Source organism: Galleria mellonella, unplaced genomic scaffold (assembly GCF_026898425.1).
Source record: "Galleria mellonella isolate WM207_F2 unplaced genomic scaffold, CSIRO_AGI_GalMel_v1 utg32, whole genome shotgun sequence".
NCBI classification, from domain to species: Eukaryota; Metazoa; Arthropoda; class Insecta; order Lepidoptera; family Pyralidae; genus Galleria; species Galleria mellonella.
Window position 1 is genome coordinate 7,669,954 of NW_026442075.1, and position 13,025 is coordinate 7,682,978.

Genomic DNA, 13,025 nt, shown 5'->3' on the forward strand with positions numbered 1-13,025 from the left:
AAAAACAAAAAAGTAGAGCTATTAATGGCACTAAAAAATGGACATGAAAAAAGCAAACACATAGACTGGTTTTTTTTATTGCTATAATTTTATAGCCGCCATATTTATTTTATATCTACTACTGCCGTCGTGTGACATGAAAGCATTCCCACAATTAAAAAGAATATAACGACACACCATTTATGTATTAAAATCCATCAAGCCATTTACATTCTGCGTATTAAGGGTAAGGTAAGGTTTTAGTAACTTACTAAAATCATTGAAGAAAAATACAGAAACTAAATATAAGTATTCTACAAAACATTTTGTTCTAGAAAGTGTCAATTGTGGTTATTAAACTAAATTTGATTTAAAAAGATTTTAAGTGATTACTTAATACAATGTTTTTATATTAAAAATTAACAAAATATGAGCGGTCATCGGCAACATGCCACAATGCGCAGAATATAGGTTACCCGTTGCGAAAAAGATCTGAACATAGTTCATATACAAAAATATATAAGCAATCGTGTATAAAAGCTCTTATTTGTTATGAGTGCTGTATTCAAGTCTCATATATTGGGAAAAGTAAGTACTGTATTTTATATATAGTCTATTCAAATAGAACTTAAAGAAAAAATAATCCAATCAAGTCGAAATTGAAAATCGACACATCGTAATAAATCGAAATGTTCAATCACTCGATTTTGTATTTGTAACTATTGAAAACCATCGAACTGCTCAATCGGTAACGTGACTATTGAGTCACGTTAATTATTCGTTTGTCTACATTTTCATTAACGTCTATTGAAACAAACTATACGTAGGTACTTTTGAATTTTGTTCTAAAGCAATTGTTTTAGAGATAGAATAACAATAAAAACATTGACAGAAGAAGAACAGTGCTAAGTCAAAATAAATAATTTCTCTCAGTATGTTTAGCGCGGAAGACGAAAATCTAAAGTTAAAGATATCAATAAATAGCTTAACATTTTATAGTGTAATTAAATAAATTAATAGTAAATGTTAAAATAAAAATCTTTAATTTGGGTAAATTAGTTAATTGAGAGGTTTTTAATATTTTCAGTATTAAACTGATATTTATTGAATTTATAATGTAATTATTTATTTAATTCATAATATATTGAAAAGCAATCGAAACATATTATTAAATATACGATAATAACTATGGAAGTAAAAGAATAATTGAGGAGATTTTTATAACAGAAAATTATTTTGTTTCGTACCTATTAAAGTTGCAAAAGACCGCGCTTATAAGAAATTTTTAGATTTCTCTTTTAGACAGCATTCTTGAGAATAGCTACAAGAGCTTTTGAAATCATAAGTTAATTGGAGTGTAGTTTTTCAATGTTGTCATCTTATGAAATATTTTCCTCCAATTAAAAATACTATAACTAATTGATATTCACAATTTTACCTGTCTATATTTAGTTACAATACTGTTAAAAAGTATTTTTTGCGCCTGGATGATGAAAAATTCGCTCCGTTTGGTGTTGCTTTTCAAAATAAGCGTATATTTAAAACGTCAGAAATAAGGCCGTGAAACTTTGAAAATACCTACGGCATCTAGAAGTGCGGGGTACGGAATGGGGGTGGTGGGGATGTGTCTGTTTTGTATACGCTCTACAACATTCCTGTACTTTGGTTTTATAAATATGCAGCGCTGTTTTGTGGCCTTCTACGGTTCAACGCTAAGGTACATCTGTTTTTGATGTTCAACGGTGACGCTAGCAGTGCCGAGTGAATTTTCAGTAAGCGTGACGCCTCCACATTCTTGGGTTTGTTGCCAGGCAAATTAAGCAAATTATAATGTCCTATAACTTATAAAATAACAAATGTGTTGAAAGTGACGGATAACAAAGTTATTTATTCTGCAAGCGTTTCAAGCTATGATTTCACTTCGCATTTAGTAGAGGAATATTAATGGATTATTACGATAATGATGATTGATTGGACATATGTATATAATAACGAATAACGTAGATGTTCAACGGTAAATTTTCGCACCTCAGTTTATATTTATTTATGGGTACTTCGGTTGACTGAAAGAAATTCCTATTATTTGATAAGTCCGCTAATGTACTTATTTTTTTCTTGAAAGTTCTTACAAACAATCAAACTCTGTCATAGACTGCCACAAGAAACTATCCTAAGCTTCTGTATCTATGGACCTTATGCTATACATTTTGAGATCAACGCTTTATCTTCTCTACGCTTCTCTACATTTCGTTTGAATGTATGAGATCATTAGTTGAAAACATTTCGTTCTTATTAGTAGTCTATTCAACTGGCTTCTTCTTCGAATATCATGATTTTGAATTATTTTGAATTAATAATAATACTGGTTAAAATAACATAGTGCATTAAGTTAATACCAACGCAAAATGTGACTCCAAACTATTTAAGATTATATCACAAGGGGATAGGTAGGTACTATTAGAAATCCTATTACACTTCTCTGCTGAGAATGAATATTAGGCAGTCGCTTTAGCTCCCCGTCTTTTCTTAAATATCAATATTTGTCAATCTAGGATAGTCTGAAGATATTGGATTTTAGTCCTTGCTCTTAGCGCTTATACCTCTACGTTTACGGCAACAGGCGTAAATGAGAAACAAAAGTGAATCAGAGGAGCTTTCCGTTTCTTTGTTGGTATAGAATTCAAAGTAGAAGCGACATGAAACGAAGAGGGTGTGACGTTACAAAGAGCGCTCATCAATCTTCATTAATGAGCTAACGACGCAGTTGAACTGGACTTTATTGTACGGCTTTTAAAACGGTCTACAATTACAGCCAATATCAATAAAATGAAATCAAAGTATCGGTAATATATTGATACGATGATTTTTAAATACCCTTCGAAATACAATATAGACCATTTAATATAATCCTATTATTTTGTGAAAGACGGTAGGTAAGTGTCCTTTGTAAGAAAGTTCTTTGAATTAAAAAAAAAATGAATAAAGTCAACGGAATTATACTCTGTATCGATTTTTTTGTATATTTTAGTGACTGAAAATGAAATGATAACCCCACCAGTGCTTTCGGTTTACACGGTTTCGGTTTACATATATATAGAATTTTTCGCTAAATATTATCTCTAAATATAATTTTAGTATTCAATATAGATTTATTTAAATTAATGAAATTTAAATAATTAAATGTAAAATTTATTTCATTTATTTAAATTCTTATGTTTTATAGCGGTGCTGTGGTCTTATAATAATAATAATTTTTATTTCAGACTTACATCCATATTATATATTAGTGTGATGTTATGATACGATGGTTTGTTATTAAATTTATCCATACCGTCTATAGATGTAATGACAATTATTGTATTTTTTTTATTTACAATAAATACCTTTAAATATAAAATGATTATATCAAACTTAAACAAATAAATGGTGCGGATATAACGTAAAAAACGATTTAAGTAAATCACTGAGAATAAAGCAAGAAAAACATACCATTATTATGGGGATATAAATACAACTCTTGTACACATACACGAGTGTTATCAAATGCTTCGTGAAAATTAATTGCTTGGAAAAATTGTGGGCTCCATGCCTTACAAACACACTTATCATTCGGAATATCTACTGAAGCTTTTATTTACCTATAGCGTCAGAGACAAGAAATATTAATGCGAATCCAGTAGATAATAGATTTAATTAACAATATCAACTCAACTACAAATCGATGTATGTGTAGTTAATACCAATATCTCCTAACTGACATTTATATAATAGTTGTAGGATTTTTTTTAACTTACATATTTTGTTTATATTTGTTTTTTTTTTTTTATACCACGAAGGTGGTAAACAACAAACACAAACTATCATGAATGCTCTTCTCTCGTGGTCCTTCCAGTTCTAGAGTAAGGACACACGGGTATGCTACTCTGGCCTTCCGAGCCACTACAGTTTCTGATCAGTACCTCCGTAAATATAGTGTCTTCTTTTTATTTTCCCCCATAAAACCTTCATTCTTTGTCTATTAACTTCCTGTACTCACTCTTAAAGTATTCTTCCTTTTTTCTTGATACTTTCCTATGAAGGAATGATACGTTATGAAACGTAGGTAGCGAATACCACCAACAAACAAAATTACAAGGAGAGTTGAGACTGAGTTCTTGAGTTGAGAGGGAGAGTGGACGTCAGGCAGGTGGCGTGTCGTAACACTAAAAGCTAAAAGGTTGAGTAATATGGATAAAACATAATAACTTTGACCCCAAAATTTATATAATTGGGTAAAGAGTATAAAGATGATGATGATAATGAAGGTGGAGAACAGATATACAGCCCATCTGATCGTAAACGGTCACTGTAGGTTATGGATGCCTGTAACACCGAGATATCATGTGCGTGTTGCCGGTTCTGAAGAAACTACAATACACCCTTTTGAAGAATCCCAAATAATAGCCTCTAGAAAAAACCTCGGTAGGGAGCATTCCACAGCCTGGGTGTTCGAGTTAGGAGATATTAGCGATTAACTGTTGAAATATAGTAAAACCATAATATAGAATTTGTCTTAGATGTTATTTTCTGCTTTGTCTGCGTAAATTATGATTATAATGAAAATTATGATCTTAAATTATAAAATATGGTCCATCTGTATAATTTCATTCAAATTTGTTTCCCTGTAAATCATGAGCAATAAACATGCACACGTTTACAAACTTCCACATTTATAATATTAGTTGAATTTTCATTTCTTACAAAATAAAAGCAAAAGGCAAAAATATTTTGTATTTATATTTTGTTATTTGACCATAATGCGTTCTCAACGCATTATGGTCAAATAACAAAATATTTTCCATGTGGTAATAGAGAAAGTATACAATGTATTATCATACTTTATACCTAGGATGTCATGAAAAGTGACTAAAAGAAGACACAACAATGTAAGAAAAGCTAATTAAAGACTATATAATCTAGCCCTTGTAATAATATAAATTGATCTTATTTTAATTCAAGTTACGTACTTAATAATATGCCATAAACTATAGGTATGTATCAAAAGGAAAAACAAATTTAATATACTAATAACAGAAGTGTGGATATAGGACCATGAAACAATAAAATAATTGTTTCGTGCCAAAACAAGAGTGATGAGACTCAGGTGAGAAACATAAAAATACCTAAGTGCTTCTTACTTTATTATAGATTAAAGTTGTTTTTACGTTATAAGAAAATAAAGTTATTGGAAATAAAAAAAGTCTGCCTAGTAAACTTATTTTTTTTATTAAATTGAATTAATTATCGTAAAATATAACAGTAGTATATATAAAGAATATACTTAATAATATTAATAGTTGTTAGTAAAAATTGTTTGTGGAACAAAATCTTAATTTTTATTTTTTTAAATTCTATTGTTGTAATATTGTTCTTATAAAGTTCTTTTTATTTATAATTGTATATACTAGGTGCATTTAATAATAATGAAAATCAATTACCAATACCTAGATATTTTCGTTTCAAAGTACTTTTTTTAACATGCAATGCAGTTGTATTCTTTTGTAAGTCAGGCTGTCATTGCTGCCTATGGAGCACGGCATATACGGAAAAACAATTAAAAATAGCTCTGTACAGTTAGAGTCAAATCAATATCAAATAACTTGAAAAGTTCAATGTACAAATTTATATTTTTCTGAATATTTACACTGTCTCTATAAAAAAAAACTAAATATAGAAAAGTATTATAGCAGTTGCTTTAGACACTTTCCGAACTTTTCCCTTGTTGTTTTTTATATGATAAATCTCTCGTTTACGCATTGCCTTGTCAAGAGCTACGTTGAATGAATAAGTTCCATTTATATTAAGTACTATTGTTACGGTGTGCTGGGTAAATCAGAACAAGATGTTATTTTAAAATTTGTAGGACATTGATTATATTATGAGCAATTATTATCTAAATGATAGACTTGCAATTGCGTTTGAGTTTTGATGATGTTGCATTTTCTATGTCGGTTCTTTGCACTCATGTTATATTATATAAGTAATTTAGTATAAAAATGCAGTCAATAAGCAATAAAAACTACACGCAGATATACTAACATTATTAATAAGTATTTACTTACATATAGTTCTGTTAATATTCTTGGTAAGTATTGGTGCAGTGCACTCACATGATGGACAATTCCTTAGGAATGGCATGGAAATTAAGCAGACAAACTATAGATCAGTTGCGTTCGGAAATGTCAAGGATAAGAATACTCATGCATATAATAAGATGCCTTATTCGCATATTAAGAAGACGTCTCAACTATCGACTTCTCCAGCCTCGGAAACTTGCCCGTTGTGTGATAAGAAACCATAACTTACAAGGATGTGGGAATTAGGCAACTCCCTGATGAATTTACCTGAGCCTAACATGATGCATATTCAATGCAATCGATTATCACTTTTTCAAAGAATTACAGTAATAAAGAAACAATTTTGGCGTCAATGGAAATTACAGTATTTAGCAGAGTTACAAAGTGGTCCTAAATGGATGAATGTTAGGAAAAATATACAGAATGGTGTCCTTGTTATAGGTACAAATGAGGTTTTTCCTTCCAGTGTTTGGTTGTAGGGAAAAGTAATTGAGACATGCTCTAACCGGGATGATGATCTTGTGAGGTCAGCCTTGATAAAAACCACTAGAGGTATCTTTTCAAGGCCTATCAATAAGCTGATCTATTTGACATCATATGGTAATTAATTTTATATAAATAAATATTTTTGTTTACTTTTATTTCTTGTAGAAGTTAATAATTTATTTTAAGCATTTTTTTATTTATAAATTCTTTTACACCTTTTTCTAAGTGGAATATGTTCAAAATGAACCTTTAAAATACATTGATAGATGTAGTCTTTTATAAAAAAGAAAATTGTAAAACAAATTAAATATAACAAAATATTACATTAAGTCAACAGACAGCATTTTTACTTACAATTAAATATAATTAACAAGTAATAATATATACAACAAGAACCAGCATTGGTGTGAGCACTGGGTACAGAGGAATAACACTTGAGTCCTCAGGAACGGCAACGCATGGGGGTTATCATGGGCGACACAGTATACTCTGTTATGTCCATGGTACTGCTCATGTCTATAGGCGTCGGATACCACTTTCCATCAAGTGGACCGTCAGCTTGTTTGCCATTCTAAGTTGTATAAAAAAAGCATATTTTACGAACATAAAACAACCCTGCATAATGTGGGCAATGTCCACTAGTAGAATGCCACAATCGTCTCCCGAAAAGTTCGGTAACACTTATGTATATTTGTATGTTGATTGCAACGTCTGCATTTGTTTGTCTCAGATTGTTGAGAATCTTCTGCTCTGTAATGATAAATACAATCAATTATTTAAAATTACAATTAAACCGCATAGTTTTATTGTAGGCTTGATTGTAATTTTCATGATCTGATAATAGAAAAATAATGAAAGAAATGGCAAAGAAATCTTTTTAGCTTTTCAGTTTTTGGAATGTCATGTATATAAAGATTGAAAAGTACCAAAAGCCAATACCATAATAACAATAATATATATTAAAAAAAGAACCAAATGTAACATAATTGGTAACTCCTTGATTCTTTATAAATTGATAATATATTATTATTAAGTATTTATTTATTAATCAGTTCAATATCAATGAATTGTTCTAAGTGTAAATGCCGGCGATTGCTATGTTGGACACCAGCGATTTATACTAGCTAGCTAATTAAAAATGTATTGTTATTTGTAGAAAAACAAATGGAAAAAGTTTTTATGTATTATATATTTTACATGTATTATGATTATGTTAGTGAAATATAAACATTTATACAGTAGTCCTCCAAATTTTAACGAAAATGTTATTGGTGAATGAAAGGCCTGTTTATATGTACAAATAAAATAATGGTTGAAGTGTAATCAGACTTTAGATTATTTAAAAGGTTTGTTATATTTTATTAGCCTATTTTTGTTATTTTTCTAGAATAATGTGGCTTACTTTTAGTGAACTTTTAGAATTTATTCAAACTAATATTTTAAGTGATATATATAATACAAATAATGTATTTTATTTTATCTTGAGAACAATGTTTTATCCCTTTTTTAATTTTGAAATTTCCAAAATCTTTCTTTTATTGTAATATAGTAGATTTTTTAATACTTCAGTAGTTTCAGCTTATTAATTATTGAGACTCTTTATAATATAGAAAATACATTATATTGTTTTTCTTTACAAACAGATACTAACTACATATGTAGTGAGTAGAATTATTATTCAGTAAGTATACATGAAGAAGTTCTCACGTTATGGGGCTAACATATATTATTTATTTACTTTTCTGAATATTGTACAAAGTTTCTATCGGCCCATACAATTTTTTCCTTTACATTTAAAATTTTCGATTATACTTTTCGAGAACATTATACGAGTATATTCTCGTGAGGCGGAATTTCTGAAAACTTTTCCTTTTTCATGTTTAGACGTAGTGAGTATAGATTATTATACATTTTACTTTTATCAAATATGCGATTTATCTCGAATTAGGGTAGTAGGCTGTGTTATGTCATATATGTTAATAGGTGTATATTTTTACTGTCAACTCACAATTGTACAGAAAAAGTAGAAGACCGATATCAGAAATTTTATATTAATTAACAAAATTTTAATTAATTTACTAAAAAATTATGACAAGATAACACTGCTGCCTAAGACATGTACTTCCAAAAAAAATCGCAACTAAAAAAAATAAAAAATAAAGTGACCGTTAAATGCATCAAAAACACTAACGGTATCATAACTAAATAAATATTCTATTCTTTTCATTTTTGGCGATTTCGTGTTACTGTACTATATATGCTTGTAAAGAGCAACGAATTTCCCCAATATTCTCAGGGGCAAACATAAACATGAGCTCAGGGACAAGAAAGTAATTAAGATTGTGGGTTTAATAAAACCAAAACTTTTTATAGAGTAAAACAGCTTTATGAGTTTTTTCCCATTATGTAATTATGTTTTAATGGCAAGATTGTACTCTCTTATAAGTACTAAATGAAATTAGTAGCGTATGTAAATAATAAGAAAAGCGATATCAGTTCAGTAGTAAAATTAGGAAAAATGTTAAACCTGAGTACGAACAATTATGTTGTTTTCATATTAAAAATTAACAGACTTCCAAACTTTCCTTCTTTTGTAATCCAACCCTTTAGGGTGATGAATTCCAAAATCCTTTTTATTAATAATTTATTCAATATACTTATTTAATACATGGTACATTTATGTGCTGTATCCAAAGACCTCTTAGGGTTTATCTAGGTATCAGCGAATCGCGAGTATTGGTACATACAATAGTTACTATATTGATTTTTATTAGGTTTCTTATTACATATTCGTTTTCTGTTTAAATTTGTTTTTTATGGCTTATCTAACATTTGCTATGAAATAATAAGTCATATAAGAAACATAATATTCTTGCTAAACTCAATTGCTCGTTTGTTTTCCCTCCGTTTAGTTTTTTTTTGTAATAGCATTTGTATTGCTGTTTGTGTGTAAAAATTGGAAATTTGCTTTATCAGTTTCGTCGTGGTAACAGCGCTACATAGACAGCACCACAATAATAACGAGGTTTATGAGTTTCTTACACCTCGTTGAGGTACTTCAATTTAGGGCGTAATAGTGTTTTAAGAAATAAAGATCTTAAAAATAGCTCTTGTTTTCAAATCGATAATTAAAACAGACTGTTTATATGAAATCACACGAATAGTACAGCAATAAAATCGCTTTTAAAAGAATTCACTGTTTGCCTTATTTATATATTCTGTAATCACCATTTTGAATTGATATGATAATGATGATGATATGATGTTAGTTTACCGTCAATTCAAGATGGTGATAGTTTATTGTCAATGCCAGGATTTATTTGGCTTGTTGATAATATTTTCTATCACCAGAAAGTAAGTTGGAAAATTAAATTGAGAGATAAGTGTTGGTTAGATTTAAACTCGTCTTTGAGTGTTGACTCTTTTTTAAGTTTTCTATTAATTTTACACTTATTCATAAATAAATAGTACTTACTTATAATAATAATATTTGCTTGTTTTTAATAAATTTTATTCGTGTATTAAGTACTATAGCTTTGATATTATGTATTTTGTAATTTATCACTGCCGTCTTTTGACAAACTGGAAATATTTTAGCTCCTTTTGTTCTCGCAAAATAAACCACAATAACAGAAGCAGTACAAATCAGCTGAACGCGGCAAATGTTACCATTTCCAAGGGAGAAATTCTTGTGTAAAATATTTTTGAAATAAATGCGAATAAATAGGGCTTGAGAGATTAAAAGCGGACTGGTTGATATATGGGAAACGTCGCGAACACCCTACCGCTAGGATAGCTAGGGAAGCAACAGATAAAAAGAAAATGTGATTTGTAAACTTTGCACTCTATTTTTCACTTTTAGCTTATCGTATGTTTACCGCTGACTCCACACAATACGTCTATTTTACTTGTAAGTTTTGTATTTCAACGAATAAATAATAAATCACTAAAGTCTAACAACTAAAACTAAACTAAACTGCCGTAGTAATTCAGTCCAGTGACGAGTAATTTGAAAAAAATACTCGACTAAAAATATTTCGTAGTTCAGACACGTTACCTACTTAGCAATTATTAAAGCAGTCTGAACTAGACATAATATGTATAGAAATTTTGTTTTAGAAATGATATTAGTAACTATAGATTAAAGTGTATGTGTAATTTAGGCGTAGTTTTAGAAATTATTCGAATTTGTGTTGATTTTAGTCAGTTTACCTAGTAGATTCGACGCAATAAATGTAAGTATATAGATAAAACATTGTAAGGCAATACGACCCAGAACTTTAGTGTATCCCTACAATGAATTTAGATGTTATTACAGCACAGTTTGCTATTGTAATATATTATGTATAATAAGACTTTGAATTCCAATTAATGGAATTTCTAATAATGGGATTAATTAGTAAAATTTTCAAGATTTTGCCATGATTTTACCATAGATGCCATGATAATTGTGTGCTCTGTAGGTATTTAAAAATTTTCCTAGAGTTACTGGTTTCTTTTTTATTTGGTAAAGTTTATATATTTTCCATCGATTAAAAAAAATTGTTTCAGGATTTGACTGTGTTTCTTTAAAAGTATAATGTGCCATATTTTTGCCTATTTTTTTGACGAGTTGTAGAATATATTGTCAAGAATTCTTTCTATATTTGATGTGTTTGAATTGTTTGTATTTAAAAGTGATATGATCAAGTAATTTCAATAGGTATCATGGTAATTAAAATGTTTTTTGTTTTTTATGTTCAAGTCATTTAATTTACTAGTGTTATGATACAAATAGAGATTAAGGTACAAATCATAAGTAACATCAAATCACTCTGTTAACCATTAATTAACATTAACCTAATCATTTCGTATTCCCTTGTGAAATTTGAGCATTTCGTGTAACAAGGTAGGTAGGTGTCTGGATTAATCCTAGTTGCTACCTAGCTTACGAGAAATCCTTAGAATTAAATGACTGCTTCGATAAGATTACCAAAATGTAAAAGTTATGTACTGTTTTGAATATTGTGTAGGCTTTAATAGCTATAATTATAAAGAAAAAAAAAAATGTTTGTATATACTTGAATCATCAATAGCTGAATGTCAATAACAAAAAGCGATTATAAAAAAGTTAATAATTTCCGCATAATAAAATAATATACATCAGAGTCCAAGGAAGGGAATATTTTGTTCGCGATTAAGTTGAATTTTAAGTGGGAAGTTGTGCCCAAAGTACTAATGGAAAAGTTGGGAGAACTTGGGATGAAGTAGATCTGGGGAGGAAATTCGCTCGTTAAAATTGGTGAGAAGATTGTTGTGGAATGTAAAACACATTTTAAACGGATCGGGTGAATTTTTGTCCCAACAACAATAAATAAAATTATCCCTCTTTTATATAAGTTACTTTTACTTTAAGTGTTGAAGTTTTTGTATAGAGTTGTAATTATTGTTTACTGTTTATTTTTTAAAGTATGTCTTGTAATAAAGGGTTTATTTGTGAAGTCGTATAATTTATCTAAATCTAACATTACGTTTTGTATTTTTTTTTGTATTATTATATCATGTTATAAACATGACACAATGGGATGGAAAGGGAGCATACTACTTTATATATCTAAGTAAATTTATGGCTATCTCATATATAATAAAAACACCTCTAATAAACCAAAATAAGTTAATTATAGTGATTATGGTAGATTCACCTTATTTAATGTATAGTGTCTTATATTTAACAACACATAAACATCGACAAATACCTCTGACCACTCCATCATATGTTCGTGAACATATATTTTTTATTTCTGATTTCATAACAGCATATTTTAATAATTATAACTACAAAAAAGTGATAGGAAAAATGTGTTCTTTTTCTAGAAGTTCTCTGATCGATTTTTAATAGAAGGATTTAGATTTTAAATAACCTATGTAAATCTTTATTTTATGAACCCAACAAATTTTTAAAAAAGTAGGTTGTTTAATATTCAACTTTATTACAATTTTGCAATTGTCCACAAATTGTTCATTAAGAAGAAAACTTGTTCTACTAGTACATTTCCGCGTCGTTTGTGAAACAATTATTTCTCAGTGTTCTCAAAATGAGACAGTACTACGTCCCAAATTTTCCCTTGGGGACATCAAGACAGAATACCGAAAAACCGGAATGTCCCAACTAAAGTTGTACATGCGGTTGCATTATGTATTGCTTTATTTTTTTTTATTTTTAACATATACTAAAACCGTTTTTAAGTAGATACTATTTGACTATAATAATAAACAATCTTATATTATTTTATAAAATTAATCAATTTTAATTAAAATTTAAGTATAGGACACAAAAATAATTAAACAGTTTTCACGATAAAAAATATTTTACGTTGTTAATTTTTAACATTATTATTTTCTTAAAATCTAAAGATATACATGTGGTAGTTTCTGAATTGTTATATTTTTTTATTAATGTAATTT